This window comes from Tiliqua scincoides, chromosome 2, assembly GCF_035046505.1.
Source record: "Tiliqua scincoides isolate rTilSci1 chromosome 2, rTilSci1.hap2, whole genome shotgun sequence".
Lineage (NCBI taxonomy): Eukaryota > Metazoa > Chordata > Lepidosauria > Squamata > Scincidae > Tiliqua > Tiliqua scincoides.
This window is the reverse complement of record NC_089822.1, coordinates 217,802,050-217,819,800: the sequence shown is the minus strand read 5'-3', so window position 1 is coordinate 217,819,800 and position 17,751 is coordinate 217,802,050.

The window sequence follows — 17,751 nt, the reverse complement described above, 5'->3', positions numbered from 1 at the left end:
GTGGGAGAGGGAGCAGGAGGGCACTCTGGGAGGCAGGGGAAGATCCAGCCTGGGACAGAGGGTGGGATTGTTGGCAGCAGTGCACATCGTATCCTAACGCCCATTCCTACGCCTGCACAGTATCCCAATGCCCACTGTGGAAGACCTAGGCAGCTTGGATTTGCACCAGCTGAATAGCTGACCCAGACCCAAGTACCCCATAGGGCAGACTGGGGCTTAACACGGGTAAGGGGGAAAAAATCCCCTTACCCCGAAGGGATCTCCAGCAGCCTCCCAACCTGTGGTGGATACAGCACAGGCCACCGCAGCCTGGCTGCAACAGTGCAAGTTAGGATTGCACCCTTACGGCCCAATCCTATCCAACTTTCCAGCACTGGTGCAGCCGCAATGCAGCCCCAAGGTAAGGGATCAAGTGTTCCCATACCTTGAGGAGGCCTCTGTGACTGCCTCCCCACCACAGGATGCAGTGCACGCCCCATTGGCACGGCTGCACCAGCACTGGAAAATTGGATAGGATTGAGCCTTTAGTTGGCTAAAGCAGACATGGTCATGTTAACAGAAACTAAAATTCTTCAGATGTTTTAGTCCCAAAGAACCTGTAGATTTCTTATCTCACATTGCCCAGAAAAGGGCAACATTCCTATTAGAGGCCCTTCAACTGGAGGCAAACTTAAACTTTCCTGTACGCCCTTGTACTTGATATCTCTCCTCCAACTACTGAGTTTGGTCATCACCTCTGCATACCTCCCCTCTCAATCAGACATCACAAGATTTTTCCCTCATTTGTTGCATTATATTAGAGATAGTCTAAACCTCATCTTCTGCATTCATCAGTACATACAGACCTCTGGGTATGTCATAGAACTACTCCTCAAAGCCATTTGCTACTCTTAGTTCTTCTCCGGAAAAAAAAATCAAAAAATTAAAAAGAAGAATCTAGACAAATGTAGAAGAAACTTCAGTATTTCAGTACAACAGGATGCTCCAGGAACATCAATTTCTCCCAAATCCCTACAGGTCAGTACACAACAAAATTTGGGGCAGAACTATCCTAAATGGCAGCAAATGAGGTCATGATCACCTTGCAACACTTTGCAATTTTAATTAGTGGCAGGATGACTCATCACTTATGGCACTCTTCACTGCCATTATCAATGGGAGGATGAACTGACACATAAACTAGCCATGTGGGGGAAATCTATTTGTTTGCACTGTACTCACTGGCACACTGGGAGATGTATAAACAATAGCAGCAGTTATTTACATGACATTTGTTATCTCAAGTGAGCTGCTTTACAAAATGCCCTTGTTAACGTTAATGAAAAGGAACCAACTATAAAAGGCATGTCACATTCATTCTGAAGCAAGTATCAGTTGTTTTCAAAAAGAAGTGCAAATCACAGATAGTTAGAAATAAATTAAGGATTTTAAAAAATTGAAAAATCTGTTTAAAATGAAATGCAAATTCCTGGTATGCATTCTTTTTTCTTATTTTCTTTTTGACACTGAAAACTTTATAAGCAACTTTGCTAATCACTTTAAAAACTACAATCCACAGATGTGAAAGATAGCAAGATACAGATGAAGCATTTGAGCAGAAACACCATCAAATTAAAACAGTGCATCCCAAACATTTTTGCATCAGGACACTAAATCATGACCAACTACAAAAAAAAGAGATCTAGAAATATTTTATCTATAATTAATAATATATTAATAATAATTGAGTCGTGTGCTCCTGAGGTTGCTAGAAACCTTATGTACAGTATGTGTGTGTAGACATTTGTTAGACTCTCCTAGAAATTTCCCCAAAACTTTATAGTCATTCCAGAGTACCTGGAAAGCTGAACTGGAGAGCAAAAAGTGCTGTTAGGGCTTTTCAGACTGGGGCATTGCAACACCCCAGTCTGTGGGCCCAGGCCTCTGCCCCCTTAAGGGGCAGGGGCAGCAAGGAGAGAGGGAGGAGGCAGTGGTGCAATCCCCAGCATCCCACCACTCAGGGGGTTGCAGGGGCTTGGGTGCACTTACCTGAGCCTCCTGAGGGTGCGGGGAGCCCTACGCGACCTTCTGCAAGGCTGCCCACAGCTTTGAAAGTGAAAGTGGAGCGATCACGCTCCACTTCCAGTTTTGCGGAAGTGGGGATCCTGGGGATCATGCCGCTGCCTTCCCCCTGCCCCCACTGTCTCCCCCCCTCCCCTGCAAGAACTTAGAGCAGTTTTCAAACTCCCTGAGAGTTTTAAAACCGCTGAGTTAGGGACTTCCAGGCAAGACAAAAGGTTGAAACTGAGTCCACATGTGATTTACAGCGCACCAATTACTAGAGAAAATCAGAAAATATGACATTTTAATTTGGGGATATGAAGATTACCTTATACCCAGTGGAGTACCTGGAGGGGGGCAAGCGGGGCAAATGCTCCAGGCACCGACCCTCCTTCAGCCTTGCCCCCCCATCGCCCATTCGCCTTTTTTCTTTAAAGGGAAAGAAGCCAGTAGCTCCACCAGCTTCTGTCCCTTTAAAAAAAAACACCCTTCTCCTGATGGAGGAGGGGTGCCCATGATCGCTGCTAGAGTGTGCTGGATAGCAGAGTGCTGCTTCTCTGACAGCAATTGAATGATGGACTTGGCCACCCCCTCTCCCTCCTCCTTTATAAGAGGAGAGGAAAGCACTTTGAGAGTTGCTTTGCCTCTAGAGAGGCAGCATTTTGGGAGTTGCGACTCCCAGCATGCAGACGCTCTAAGGGTCCATCAGAGCCTTCCATGCCGCTTGTAAACAGCGCAGAGATCTCCACTGGAGCGGTCTGGGGCTGCTGGAAGTGGTATCCAGCAGGAAGGCACTGCCCGCATCCAGGAAGCTTCACTTGCCTGTCTTGGGTGCCACTTCCATTGGCCCAAACCACTCCAATGGAGACGTCCACCCTGCTACGTGGAAGGCTCTGTTGTGGCCTCAGCCGCCTCCTCAGTTCCTCCTTTTTTTCAAAGGGGGAACGGAGAAGGTAGCTGCACGGAAGTAACTGTTGTGACGATGATGTCACCGCAATTACTTTCTAGTCAGCGGTGGGGGCGGAAAAGGGGGTGTGGGGGAGGAAAATGGGGGGTTGTCCTGGGACCCCCAGGTACGCCACTGCTCATACCACAAGTTAGCAGTCTGGCTAATACTTTTATTCTGCAAACTGGGCAGGTTTTGTTTTGTTTTGCTTTTAATGTTTTCAAACTTTTTGCAGCACACCAGAAATTGTCTCGCAACTCACAGGTGGATCCCAACCCACAGTTTGGGAAACAGTGAGTTAAAACAAAGTACTGTGAATGGAAAAAGATAACATTTTTTCTATTAACAAGACTAAACAGTTGCTCCTATAATTTAATTAGTTTAAATAATTTATTGCCACCTACAAATAGATGTATGAAAATGTAGATTACAAATGACTTTGCTAAACTTCTTGAAAGAACTCATACTGAATCTAAACTACAAAAGTGAACAAGCGTACCCAAACCTCTGAGCCTATATGAATGCATGCAGAGTGAATGCAGGCCACATATACAGGTCAGGATGTGGGGGATCCTGAATATGGGAGTGTAAATATCTATTCATTACACCCAGCCCCAATCCCTTCAACTTGTGAACGTAAGGACACCTTTACCAAAACAAATTTACTTGTCCTGTGCAAAAGATTATTTCTCGCTGAACAAGTGTGCTATTCTCCGACGTGTGTGCCTTTTTCTGTTGCCATAACAACTTGATTTTCCCTTTGTATGAACCCACTTCAAATAATATATGTAGCATATGTTCTTTGCAATAATGATTTGCGCCAGAAGCTCTTTAGAAAATATACGTACCTGTACAATGATTATACTACTACTACCTGGATCTAGAAACTTCAAAATTCCTTATCACTGACAAGATGCAAAATACTGGAAAAGCACAATACTGATACGATGGCTTTAAATTTCATCTCAATAATGTGCTTTCTAAAAAATAAATATTCATATTTTTACCTATATGGTGTTATGATATCTATATGGTATCTTTTTACCTGTTTATCTTGTAATACATAATGTTTTTTTGGCAAAAACCAGACTAAAATATATTACATAAGTGGCACATATTTTATGTAGAACACTGAAGAACATAGCAAGATTTTGAACCACATAGTTTTTAACCTTTTGCTTGGGGACCTCCTAGTTTAGTTAATGAAATACTCTCATCAGTCACCCCTTGCTTCATTTCTCACAATCAGAACATCAAAAAGTCTAAATAGTCTTGCACCATTACAGAGAGTAGAAAAATGTTCGGTTAATCCAATCCCAAGAATTTTATGTGTAATTAACACAAACATTTTCAAGCATTCTAACAAGAATATACCATATGTTGTGAAGCAAAGAGGCACATCGATCTAAGTTTAAATAATTCTGAAGTTCAAAGCTCATATTCAAGCCTCATTTCCCATTAAGCAACCATCCTGGTTATCTAAGAGAAGAAAACTGAGTGGGTGTATCCCTAGGAACTTGGTTTCCCCACAAGTACAGCCAAAATCTATGGCTGGATCTGCAGAGGTGTCATACTAATCACCCTAGGATGAAAACTGCCTACAGCAGTGTTTCTCAAACTGTGGGTCGGGACCCACTAAATGGGTTGCGAGCCAATTTCAGGTGGGTGCTCATTCATTTCAATATTTTATTTTTAATATATTAGATTTGATGCTACCATGGTATATGACTGCATTTGGGGAAATGTCACAGATCTGTATGTTTAACAAGCTACTATGCAGATGCTTTTAACAATGATTGTCAATGGAACATACTCCGCGGTAAGTGTAGGTAGGGTTGCAGCGTATGATTGTTAAAAACTGTCCTGCTTAATGATGTCACTTTTGGTCATGATATCACTCCTGCTGGGTCCTGACAGATTCGCAAAAGTGGGTCCCGGTGCTAAAGGAGTGAGAACCACTGCTCTACAGGATTTTAGCTGGTACTCTTTATCTTGGCTGGTCTACCAATTCTTTGCCACGGTTATTGGGAGAAGTAGGCGTCAGGTAGCCATAGTTAAAGCGTGACATTCTAGCACCGCCTAGGCTTTCCTTCAAAAGCCCTTTCAGTGCCAAACTATACATGTAATATATAAGTTGACCCCTGCTTTTTCAGTTGATTTTTCCCCACATTGCATATGGGGGGGGGATGAACATGGTTAAACTGTGATGGAGTAAAGGGTTTTAATATTTTACCCTTGACATAGTTCCCTATCACTTACTTTTAGTGTAGGAACAAAACACACCGAAAATCATACAGAATATGGACACACAGTATCAGCACTGTACAATACCATAGGAGAAAAGGTCAAAAATTCCTCCTCTGACTTTCCCTGATCTGTGGGAACTAAAAAGAGCTTTACTTAAAGTGACAGATGTCCTTAAACTGGCTTTCAAGTGCTTCCTCCAGTAGGACACACTTCCCCTACAAATAACTGGTATTAATTTTAATCTGCACTAATACATCAAAATCCTGGGTAAAAAATTTTCACCGACAGTTGGTGTCTGGCAGCCCAATCCTATGCATGTCTACTTAGAAGTAAGTCCCATTAGAGTTAATAGGGCTTACTCCCAGGAAAATGTGGATAGGATTGGGCTGTAAGTCAACTCTTATGTTAAGATACTGAAGAACAGTTAAAAATAATAATTTAAAATAACATTGCAACTATTCAAAGGAGGTACTGAGTTGCTAAAATATCATTAGCAAAAGCAAGAGACAACGTATAGGAGAACCTTGTTTATAAGAATAGTTCTGTCACCTACTCCTTTGGAACATATACCTAGGTTGCAGTCCTATATCCATGTATTCAGAAGTCCCATTGAACTCAATGGGGCTTACTTATGAATAAATAAGCCTAGGATTGCAGTGCTACCCTGAATCACTCTTGAAGAAAATTTAGAGTTTGAGGCTATAGCTTATATAAGGAGGACAAGCCAGAACAACTTCACCTGAAAAACAAACATAAAAGTGCCTTATGTAAATAATTTACTTCCTATTAAATCAAAAGCATGCCTTTTAATCTTGATCCACACTGGCAGCTGAACTGCTTGCAAACTCTGCTGAGCACTGGAAAGGACAGGGAAAATTCAGAGGTATAAACAGTGCAAGCTTGTGTATGTTTACTTAGACGTGAGTTCCACTGAGGTCAATGGGACTTACTCTCAGGAATGCATGCACAGGATTGCAGCCTAAGTGAAACACTACAAGAACATGGCAAAATATCCCCCCTCCCCCCAAAAAATGGAAAAGGGGGAAGCTTGCTACGTACGTATATTGCTAAGCAATACAAATTGCAATGGTCAGGAGAATTGTGTCATTTTTGACAGAACTGGAAAAGAGGCCAACAAAGAGGACACCTTGGAAAAAGATGCCAGGAACAGAATAGTGCTTGTATTCAAGGGAGTATGAAAGGCTGACCAAAAAAAAAAAAAAAAATGATACATTAGTGGAAGTGGAACTAGCCCTAGATGAGCCATGTGTCTTCTTTATAGGAGATCTTACTCCGCTAAGTTGGCCAAGAAGCATCTCTTAAATCAGTAATTTTCAGCTGGAGTGCCAGAGCACATTGGTGTGCCGCAAATGGTCTGCAGGTGAACCACACGAATTTGGGGGAGGGTCATTTATTAGTAGCGCCACTGGGGGGATGTGAGCCCCTGCCTTGTCAATTGTCAAAAAACAGATGGTGTGCCTTGACCATTTTAATGCCTTGTCAGTGCAGCATGAGATGAAAAAGGTTGAAAATTGGTGTCAAGTGGTGATACTCTGGTGTTTACTGGGGGGGGGGGAGAGAGGTTAATTCAGGTTCCCCAGGTTCACCCTGGGGAGAGCCAGGGTGGTGTAGTGGTTTGGGAGGTGGACTTAGACCTGGATGATCCAGGTTCAAATCCCCCCTCAGCCACAAAGCTTCCTGGGTAACCTAATACAGTTATAGCCTTAAGCAGATACTTAGGTCACACAGCTGTTTCATGTGTTCTGGCAACAGGACTGAGTTAGAGCCAAATGATTTTTATGCCAACATTTTGTTACTTGAAAATTACAAGTTGTCCTTTTCTTTGCAAAAACACAATAATTCAAGGAGCATTAAAATGTATAGTTTCTCACATGGAATTTATACCTTGCTATAGGGCAATCCATGTGACATGGATTAGGGCTTCTTCTGGCTGCTGCAACATGCCTGAATAGCCCTGACCTCTGACTAACCCATAGATAAAGCAAGGAGACAAGCCATGAAGCTTCCTGGGTGACCTTGGGCCAGTCACTTTCTCTCAGCCTCACCTACCTCACAGGGTTGTTGTGAGGACAAGAGGGGAGGAGCAGCTGTGTAAACTGCCCTGAGCTCTTTGGAGGAAGGGTGGTATAAAAAAATGTGAAAAATAAATAAACAAATTGTCCCTATTCATTCCAGCAGAATATCTCACCCACTGACTGCTGCTGGTATCTATGTTATGTATTTTACCAGCTTGTGAGCCTCTCTGGAACAAAGAACCATCTTTTCATTCCTTCTCTTAAGTAAACCACTTTGACAACGCATCTGCTTAAAAAGTAGCAGAGTGAATAGAGAGATGTTCTTTACAATCTGACATAACACCAGAACCACAGGACATCCAATAACATTGAGTGTTGGGAGAGTTAGGACAGACAAAAGATTCCTATACTCAGCGTGCGGTTGGTCAGTGGAACTCCTTGCCACAGGATGCGGTGACGGAATCTGGCTTGGATGCCTTTAAAAAGGGACTGGACCAATTTCTGGAGGAAAAATCCATTATAGGTTACAAGACATGATATGTATGTGCAACCTCCTGATTTTAGAAGTGGGCTATGTCAGATGCAAGGAAGGACACCAGGATGCAGGTGTCTGGTGTGCTCCCTGGGGCATTTGGTGGGCCACTGTGAGATACAGGAAGCTGGACTAGAAGGGTCTATGGCCTGATCCAGCGGGTCTGTTCTTATGTTCTTACTCAACAGCCATCATTGATCAACTCGGACTTGTGCCACTTCTATTGCTGATGCAAGTCCACATTGACCCCTTGAAGGTGGATCAGGCCCAGAAAGGGGTTAGGATTTGATAGTCACTGCTGCAGCTATAAACACCCCTCCCCCATTCCTACTTCCCTGCCAGTCTACCTTAATTGGCAAAGCTTCAGTTGTTCACCAATGCACAAGATGCCACTCCAGCCTCCCCACCAGCGGTCCAGCAGTGTGCGGCAGCCATTTTATGAATGCCATAAAGCAGTCACCACCACTGCAATGCGGGTTCTGTCGATAACAGGCCACATAGGATTGGGCCATAAGTTATATAATGACCAAGAGGGATGTCTGCTGATGACAACTGAACTGAGAGGGGAGGAACCAAATGTGGCATTAGGTGCCAGTCAAGCTGGTGGAGGGGGCCTTACTGTTTCACATCTTTCTCAGTTGTATCCAGGGGGAATGGTTGCTGATGGAAGCACTTTTTGGGGAGGAGGAGCCAAAGGGCTGTTTCTGCTTTCATATGGTATTATTCTCTGTGTTCCAAGAATGTGGGAAAGAAATGAAACAGAATTTGAGCCCAGGATATATTTTGAGAGAGATTTCTGGGAAGGAAAAGCAAAGCAGTAAAGTTTTGTCCTCTTATATTTAGCAAGGGGAGAGCAACTGTCCCTCTTTGCCCCAGTATAGTGCCTTTTCAAGTGGCTGATGCTGGTCTCTCTTCTGCCTTTTTCTTTTTAAAGATTGTGAGTGCTTTGGGGACAGGAAACCATTGATTAATTTTATTAAGCAAACCACTTTGTGAACTACTCTGATTAAAAAGCAGTATATTAGTATTCTTAATAATTAATATAAATGAAAGAAACATTTCGTAATCAATCCTAAATAGTTGGCCAGAGCCTTCTGCAACAACCAAGAGAACAGCTGACAGTTCTCTGGAAGGAAGGGGGAGGCTATCATTCTCCTGACTAATAGGTTGGACATGGTTTCTCTGTCTTCCATTTGATGATGGATTCCTTGCTGGATGGAGGCTGGGGCGGGGGTAAGATGTGTTAACCTTTGCTCTTCCTCTAACTTTCTTACAAGGGTCAGAAGTTCCCCGTATCTGCCAGTTCCCTGGTTATCACCTAGATCTACGCCATATTTGTCCTCCTATGGAAACAGTCTTCCGTTTCAACCTGTTGATTGTTTTCAAGCATGACAGCTATGCACATGCAATAATTAATTATAATCTCAACTAAACCATGTACAAAATCATCCAACTGATTTGTCTTCCCAGCCTGCTAAAAAGAGTTGGCTAGATAAATGGTACATGCTCAGAAGCATTAACCAAAATATATTTATATGTCCAGGTGCCTGCCTTTGATATCCGAGGACACATATGCATTTGGAAATTGGAACATTGCATTCTGAGATCCAGCAATCCATACCTTACACCTTGATATAATTTATTGAAAAAGCAGCAACACTGCCAGAAGCCTATAAGTCACAGGACGCTTCCACTGTCTGCTAAAACCTGAAGACCCAATTATCTAGCAGTATGTTATCAAAGGCTAAGCTCATCACAGCTGCAGTAAATAATAATTTCTCTCTCTCCAGGCGTGCATGTGGAAGCACTGCACAAAAATCTTTCAAGCTTAATATGCAAAGATAAACGAAAACACTGAAAGTGTCTGACACATTTCCAAACAAAGTAATATTCATATTTTATATTCATCTCAGAGTAAATTAGGTAGTTTGGATGCAGCAGCTTGCTTAACGCAAGTAAATATGAACAAACAAATTGATGAGGAAAAAAAAACTAGGGGGAAAAAAACACATGGGTTATGTTTTCAGCCACTTGCACTGGAGGATGTACAAGACGTACTTGGATGCTCCCCTCCATCAGTCACTTTGCATAGTTATGAATAGCAGCACACAGGTCTTCCAATGCTATGCTTTCATGTCCGAAAGACAAAATCATCTTTCCTATTTCCTTGTTCTGTTGTGACAACATAAGAAGAGCCCCACTGGTTCAGGCCAAGGGCCCAACTAGTCCAGCTTTCTGTATCTCACAGTGACATACCAGATGCCTCAGTGAGCACTCAAGACCACAAGATACCTGTATCCATTGAGTTCAGAAAATAATAGCTTTACTTAAACACACTCCATAAGTAAGCTCCAATAGTAAGCTCCGTTGAACAAAATGGGACTTACTTTTGAACAAGTGTCCTAGTTAATATATGGGCTTACAATATATGGGCTTACAACTAGGACTTACAAGTGTCCTAGTTAATATATGGGCTGAGGTCCAATTTAAATAGTGAACTTCCTCACTTATTGTTCACAGCTGGGGCACATCCCTTATGAGGAAAGACTACAGCTTTGGGGCTCTTCAATCTAGAACAAGGATAGGAAAACATTTTGGCAGGAGGGCCACATCATCTCTCCAACACTATGTCAGGGGCCTGGAAAAAAAGAATTAATTTACATTTCAAATTTGAATAAATTTACATAAATACATTAGAAACAGAACTTATATGAGTGAATGAATTTTACTGAGCTTATTTATAATACACATGAGAACTATAATACAGGCATGTAGAACCTGTATGAGAACTTCGAACTGTTTGCCACACACCTCTAGCACAGTGATAACATAGAGACCAAGCCAGAAACATATGGAGACATAAGAGGCAAAGGGGGGGTTAAAATAATACCCAGGGAAAAGCAGAAAACACATGAAGACTATAAAAGGCCTTGCTCTAACTTGGCCCACAGCTAGTGTCTGCCAGCGTGGGCACCAACAGACTCCAATGGGCTAGAAGTTCATTGGAAACTGGGGGCTCCCTGTTGGCCAGATTGGGGGTGCCCAAGGGCCACAAATGGCCCCCGGGCTGGGGTTTGCCCACCCCAATCTAGAAAAATGGCACCTGAGAGGGAACGTGATTGAGACATACAGAATTCGACAGGGGATGGATAGAGGGGTGCTCATTTCCCTCTTACACAACACCAGAACACCCCCATTTTAGTGGGGACACCCACTAAAATTGAGTGTCTGTAGAACAGACAAAAGAAAATATTTCTTTACTCAGAGTGTAATTAATCTGTGGAACGCCTTGCTACAGGAAGTGAGAGAGTCTAGCCTAGATGCCTTTAAAGGGGAACTAGACAGATTTCAGGAAGAAAAATCGCACAGGTTACATGCCATGATGGGTATGTGCAACCTTTGGTTTTAGATGCAAGGGAGTGGCAACAGGAAGCAGGTCTCTTCTTGGCTTGTATGCTTCCTGAAGCATCTGGTGCAGTGTGACCAGATTCAATGGAGGACAGAGTGCCCATACCTTTAACCATTGTATAGAAGAGGGAATTTTGGCAAGTGTACCTCGACATGGAAGGGTTTAAAAAGTTGCAACTGCGAAAATTCCCTCTTTTATACAATGGTTAAAAGGTATAGGCACTCTGTTCTCCATTTCATCTGGTCACCCTGATCTGCTGAGCTACTGCGAGATACAGGAAGCTGAACTAGGTGGGCCTTTAGTCTGACCCAGCAGGGCTCTTCTTAAATTGTTTTATTCTTAACCACTATGCTACATTTGCTCTATATGCCCTAGTCCTCCACAATGGTTTTCTTTTATGGCACATGGATCTTTGCAACTAGCCAATGGCAATTTCCATGTGAATTTGGTCTGGCAAAGAGATAAGACGATGGCACACACCCACCAAGCAAGTAGAGCAGATTCTATTTAAAGCTGCTCAGGGAGTTGGAGCTATGGAAGAAACTGATACTCTCTATAATAGGCAATCATAGGACACAGAAAGGTTGACAATTCTTGACTCTTCAAGGTTTTTAATTCCAGAGAATTCTCTCCTCACATTGTGCTAACATTTTATCTATCTTTTCAAAAAGCAAGTGCCCTTTTATTTTTAACTTTCATAATAAGCACCTTAGACAGTCCCCTGCAGGTGTTCTGATATTATGAATAGAATCCCAACAAAAGTGCTTATCCTTGCATGTGCCCGGAACACTGCATAGACAAATAGCAGTGTCTGTGTTGCGTCTTCACTGGGATTTGGTTACTGACAGTTTCAGAAGGAGAAAAACAGAAATCTTCCTCTTATGATTCGCTATAGACTCAGGCTTAGGCCAGCTTTAAGCCAGTTTGATCAATTGCTTCCAATTGGGCCCTGTGCCTAAGGGGGCCCCATGCTAGGGTAATCTACTCTAGTCTTGTCAAATACACACAACAACACATTGCAACAGACACATAACATCACAATGCAATAGAGAACTGCAATGATTTTAATTTTCCTCTGAATTTTTAAAAAGTTAGGAGCATATTTGAAATTTTTGTGAACCTGGGGACCCACAAAAAAATGTTTCCAATTGGGTCTTGCAGCTCCTAATGCCAGTCCTAATCAGGCTGCAATCCTATGCACTTTTCTTGGAGTAAGCCTCCATGAACACAACTTATTCCTGAGCAGACCTGCATACAACTGAGCTGCCTGAGATTCAGTAGGGAAGGATTTGGAGATTTTTCCAAAAGGCAAGCCCAGAGTCCAAGACAGAGCCCTGTGGCATCCTACTCTATACCTCTCTCCAGGTTGATGTGGAGCCATTTATTACCACTCACTGAGAACACTTGTGCAATCAGCTTTGAATGCACCAAACAGTAGTTCCAACTAGCCCACACTTACCATCTTGCCACCAATCCAGCTTTGTCAAATGCTTTGCTGAAATGTAGGTACACTATGACATTCTCAAGATCTATTAGTCTCATCAATATCAAAAAAGAAGGATTCATCTCATATGAATAATTGTTTCTGACAAACCTATGCTGGCTCGTAGAAATCAACCCATTACTTTCTAAGTGTTCATAGGCATCCTTATGCTCTTCTCTGAAACCGACTAACAAATCCTCTTGTTTATACTGAAAGGCTGTTCTTTTCTCAGCAGAAAGAAGTTACTGTATCAAAAGAATCCATTTATCAATTGCGATTAGCTAATTATTTTTGTAGCTAGAACCATAAAAATAACTTTTTAGGCTATGCTGTCTGGTTTCCGTGAAGAAAACAGTCAGTAAAATCTCAAATATATTTTTGAAAAATAGTTTGACAAACCTGGCAAAATTTGTATATTGCCATACATTCTTGCAATATCAAAGACCTGAAATAGTTAAGCAAAAGTTACAAGGGAAAGAGACACTGTGCCTTTAACATAAGTTGCAAGAATTTATAAATGGCAAGTCATTTTGTGTGTAAGTAACATCTAACCCAAACTTTCAGAAAAGAAAAAAAGGCCATATCTTCACCTTCAGGTTAAGGACCCTATGAATTTACTTACTGCATTTTCAATTAATCTTCACAGAACATTAGGATAATTTTCTTTTGTATTCATGGGCTTTCAAGGTGAACAGCTAATAACTGGCAATAAGTTACTTGCTTAAGATTAATGGTAACTTGCATGCAGCATTGTAATTTGTGCTGTCATCCTTAGTAGGATATATGGATGGATGAACATGATGAAAGAAGACTTCAGGGCCACTGGACATATTCCAAACAGAGCAGTGACTTTTTCAACCTTGGATATGTCCTTTGAAATAAAGTGACAATGTAAAATAAAAACTGTTCAGCACCAAATGCATTTATGCACAGAATTAGCATTTGCTTCTATGTGCAAAAACATATCCAGCGGATGGCAAATGGGGAACTGTCACTTCACAGCAACCTGGAGACCTGCCGTTCCTTTAGCATTTGAAGCGTATCTACAAAAACTGGGCCCCAGGTCAAGCATGAATGCTCCCTGAGTTAATTTAATAACACATAGTAGAAGAGAATACAGGAAAAGCTAGAAATTTGCTTAGCAGGTCTGTGGAAATGTCGTCCCCAGCTCAATGCAGTCAAAAAATGTTCACAAAGTTCTACAAAGCAAATTCCTGATTCAAAGCCCAGTCCCAAGCTGCCCAGTGCACAGGGCTGCAGAAGCGCCTAAAATGGCTGCCGCCACATCCTACAAGTGCTGGGCAGCTGCTGGTGGCTCCTCGGTGGCTTTCATCCCCTTCCCCCGGGTAAAGAGAGCAGCCCCACAATGGGGCTACTCAATTCACAGCCAACCCAAAGGTCGGTAGTGAATCAACCCAAAGGTTGGCACTGAGCCCGAGACAGAGGTTCTGGATTCGGTCAAGCTTTGCTCCACGTGTCCCACTTCCCTCCCTCCCCACTCCCTCTTCCCGGAACGCCTCCATCCCACCATCTCCCCGCCTCCCTGGAACGCCTCCTTCCCACTCTCCCTGCCCTCCGCCCCCTCCCCAGAACACCTCCTCCCCACCCCCGCATGCCTCCACTTACCTCTCCGCTGCTCAGTGGTCTGCACAGCCACCAAGTGGCAGAGCTCTAGTGGTAGCCCAGCGCCAGCCAGCACTGGGCTACCACTGGCACTTGTCCAGCGCTAGGGCCCAAAAATGTGCCTTATGGCATGTTTCTGACTGTACACACCAGTGGTAAGCTGGCGTGCACTGATCAGGATTGGGCCCTGATATAATAATCTGGGATTTACATACGACACTGAGGCAAAAATGCAATTCTGAACAGACTGTGCAGACCAAAATCCGAATTCCCAAAACAAAACAAATCTGGCAATTCAGATGCTATCCACACTTCCTCCAGCTGCCTCCCCACTATCATAGATATCCTAGTCCTTTTTTCCCCCCTGTAAGTGGCATTGCAACATTTGTTTCCATACAATGGTTATTTGAAATGTTTACATGGACAGCAGCACAAAGGAATTAGCAGCCATGCTGCAGCACAAGGCACATAAAAAAGAACAGCAGCCCAGCCACAGAATATAAAAATGACTGGGACCAGGTGGACTCAATGAAGCAAGTTCCCTCCTCCATACAAAACACTAAGGATCTGTTTTCTAACACTTGAGGTTTCATTATATCATCTGCTTCTGGACTGAACTAATTCCCATTATTGCATATCAGATCTCCGTAAAATAAAACAAATGAACCAAAGAGTTTTAAATCTGACTGTGACACTGAATTGCTATGCACGGAGCTCAAAGTGACAGATTATTCGACAGATCCTGGACATGCCTAGGGGTTTTTTGACCTTTTCTTCACTGAACAGCAGAGCTTCAGGCCACATCACATTCTGCTTCCAACCACCCCATCAGTTACAAAAACAGTTTGCCAAGGGACTTGAAGCGCTGCTGTTTGAGAACCCAAACCTAAAGCTCCCTTGGGCATGTGGAACAAGCTGGGCTATTCTTTGGCTCCTTGCCCTAGGAACATTCAGCAGAAACCAAAATGGAACAGAAACAATAAACTGGAACACATGTTGTACGTTCCATTGTCCTTTACTAAGAAGACTTACTCAAAAGTAAGTGCTTGTTAAAAGTAAGTCAATGAAGCTTGCATCCCAATAAATGTACTTAGGACTACAACCACTGGAAGCAATTGTCTTTTTCACCATGAAGCAGGGGTTCACAAACCAAATGAGAAAGCATGTAGCAGAAAGGGGGTGTGTGTGCTAATCAACAGGCAGCAGCCCACTTGGTCAGTCTGCTTTCTCCACTACCTTCCTAAGGAAACATCCTCTAGAGCAGAGGTTCCCAAAGCCCTCCTCGGATTTTGGGGAGCCTGTAAATATTTGCAAAGGAGGGGGCAGCAACATGATCAGGACAACTGTGCTGCTGCCAGGGAGGGAACGGTTATTTACACTTATCTGGGGGTCGCTAAGACTCTCTGGAGGGTCTGCGACCCCTTCTGCAGCCCTCTACAAGCCTCCAAACAGCTGTTAAAAAGAAAAAGAAAAAGAAAACCACTTCCTGATGACAAAAACAGGAAGTGGTTTTTTTTCCCTCTGGTGTGCTAGTTACCCAGCTAGTGCTAATTCCCCTGGTGGGTTGCAACCCACCAATTTTGCAACCACTGCTCTAGAGCAGGGCCGCCCAAACCTCGGCCCATGGGCCATTTGTGGCCCTCGGGGGCCCCAATCCGGCCCCCCAGGGAGCTCCCATCTCCAATGGGCACTTGGCCCACCTGAGACCTGCCAGAGCCCTCACTGACCCCAACGCAACTGCTTGTCGCAGCAGCCAAGGGGACAGCTGGCTCTGCAGAGCTCCTGCTGAGAGTTCTGAGGAAGCCCCGGCCATCCAGTGAGCAGGAGGAGTTGGGGGCACCACCACTGAAACGACACATGGAGGAGGCTTGCGTGTGAGGCGGATGCGTTAGAGAAATGGGGCCGTTTGCATGACTGTGCTTGAGTTTGCGTGTGAGGCGGAGGAGCACTTAGAGAAGGAAAAATGTGCTGCTTGTTTCATTTGGAGGGCGCATGTGGGGTGTGCGAGAGGGGGGAAGGCAAGCTGAGTGGGGCTCTGATTATGCTTTGGAGTGCAGTTGCAAGGACAGGCTGGAGAGGATTGTTGGCTGCTGGTTGGCAGAATCCTTCCACCCCCCTTCCCTGCCATTGTATGGGCTTTGGGTTTCCCCTCCCCCCCTTCCCCTCCATTTTTGATAGTGCTTATGGACTGGTATGCAAGATGAGAAGATCCTTTTCTGGTGAGAGAAATATCAGGACCAGCTCTGTGGTGTGTCTTCCCTTTCAGATTTGTTTTTTTCTACCCACACCTGCCCTGGTCTCAGTCTGTGCTATGTTGGGTTTCTTTGCTACCTGCAACCTCCTTCACCCAGCTGCTGCTTTCTGCTATTTCTCCCCGTGTGCACCACTGCCTTTGCCTGCTATTTCTTCCACCACCACCCATTCCTGGCTTGGTTCTGTTTCTGTTTAAAAAGACTTGGAAGTGCCTGGTGCGTCCCATTTTGTCACTTGGTGATGTTCTGAGGTAGTGGGGTGGAGAGTGCCTGTATTATAGTTCTCATATGTATTATAAATAAGCTCAGTAAAATTCATTCATTCATATAAGCTCCGTCTCTAATATAGTCATTTATGTAAATTTATTCAAATGTTAATTAATTCTCCCCCCCCCAGGCCCCTGACACAGTGTCAGAGAGATGATGTGGCCCTCCTGCCAAAATGTTTGGACACCCCTGCTCTAGAGCAAGGACTCTTACTCAGAAGTAAGACTCTTTGTCCCAGGTTAGGTGCTGTAGGTTCACCTAGAGGGTAGTATCATCTGCATAAGATTTTTCTCAATATGAACCTGAAGTATTTAGCTCTCCTAGTATTAAAAAACTTTTAGTTTTAACTTGGAACAAAGCATGGGCATGTTGGTTAAACTAGAATTGACAGTGGCAGTCATGTATTTTGTTTGCACGTCTGTCTCACTCACACAGAAAATGGTGGGGTAGGTTCCTTGGGTCCCTGTTCTCATTCACTACACTTTTTCTCCAGTCTGACTCTGACACTCATACACATTACTGTACAGCAGTCCTGTCAGGTAGGTGAGCATTATTACCATCGTATTACTGACCAGGGCTGAAGCAGAGACTGATGGGCAGAAGAAAAGCAGTGAGGTCCAGGCTTTCAACTCCTCACATATGCTTATAAGCACTGCACCGCACTACACTATCACTACATGGGGCTACTGCCAATGCGCTAATTCCAGCATCTTCTCAGAGATATGCCATTAACAAGGAAGCTTTTTTCCCTTCCACTGTAGCTTTCAAGAAAATAAAACCAGCGCTTTCTTCTTTTGTAGATGCTTCAATGCAAAAATCACATTTATTGTGTAAAAATAATATACAAAAATATGCTATTCGGTTGAAAGGAAGTCGTTATTTGCTTTCAGGCGGAACAAAAGCTAGCTATGCATGC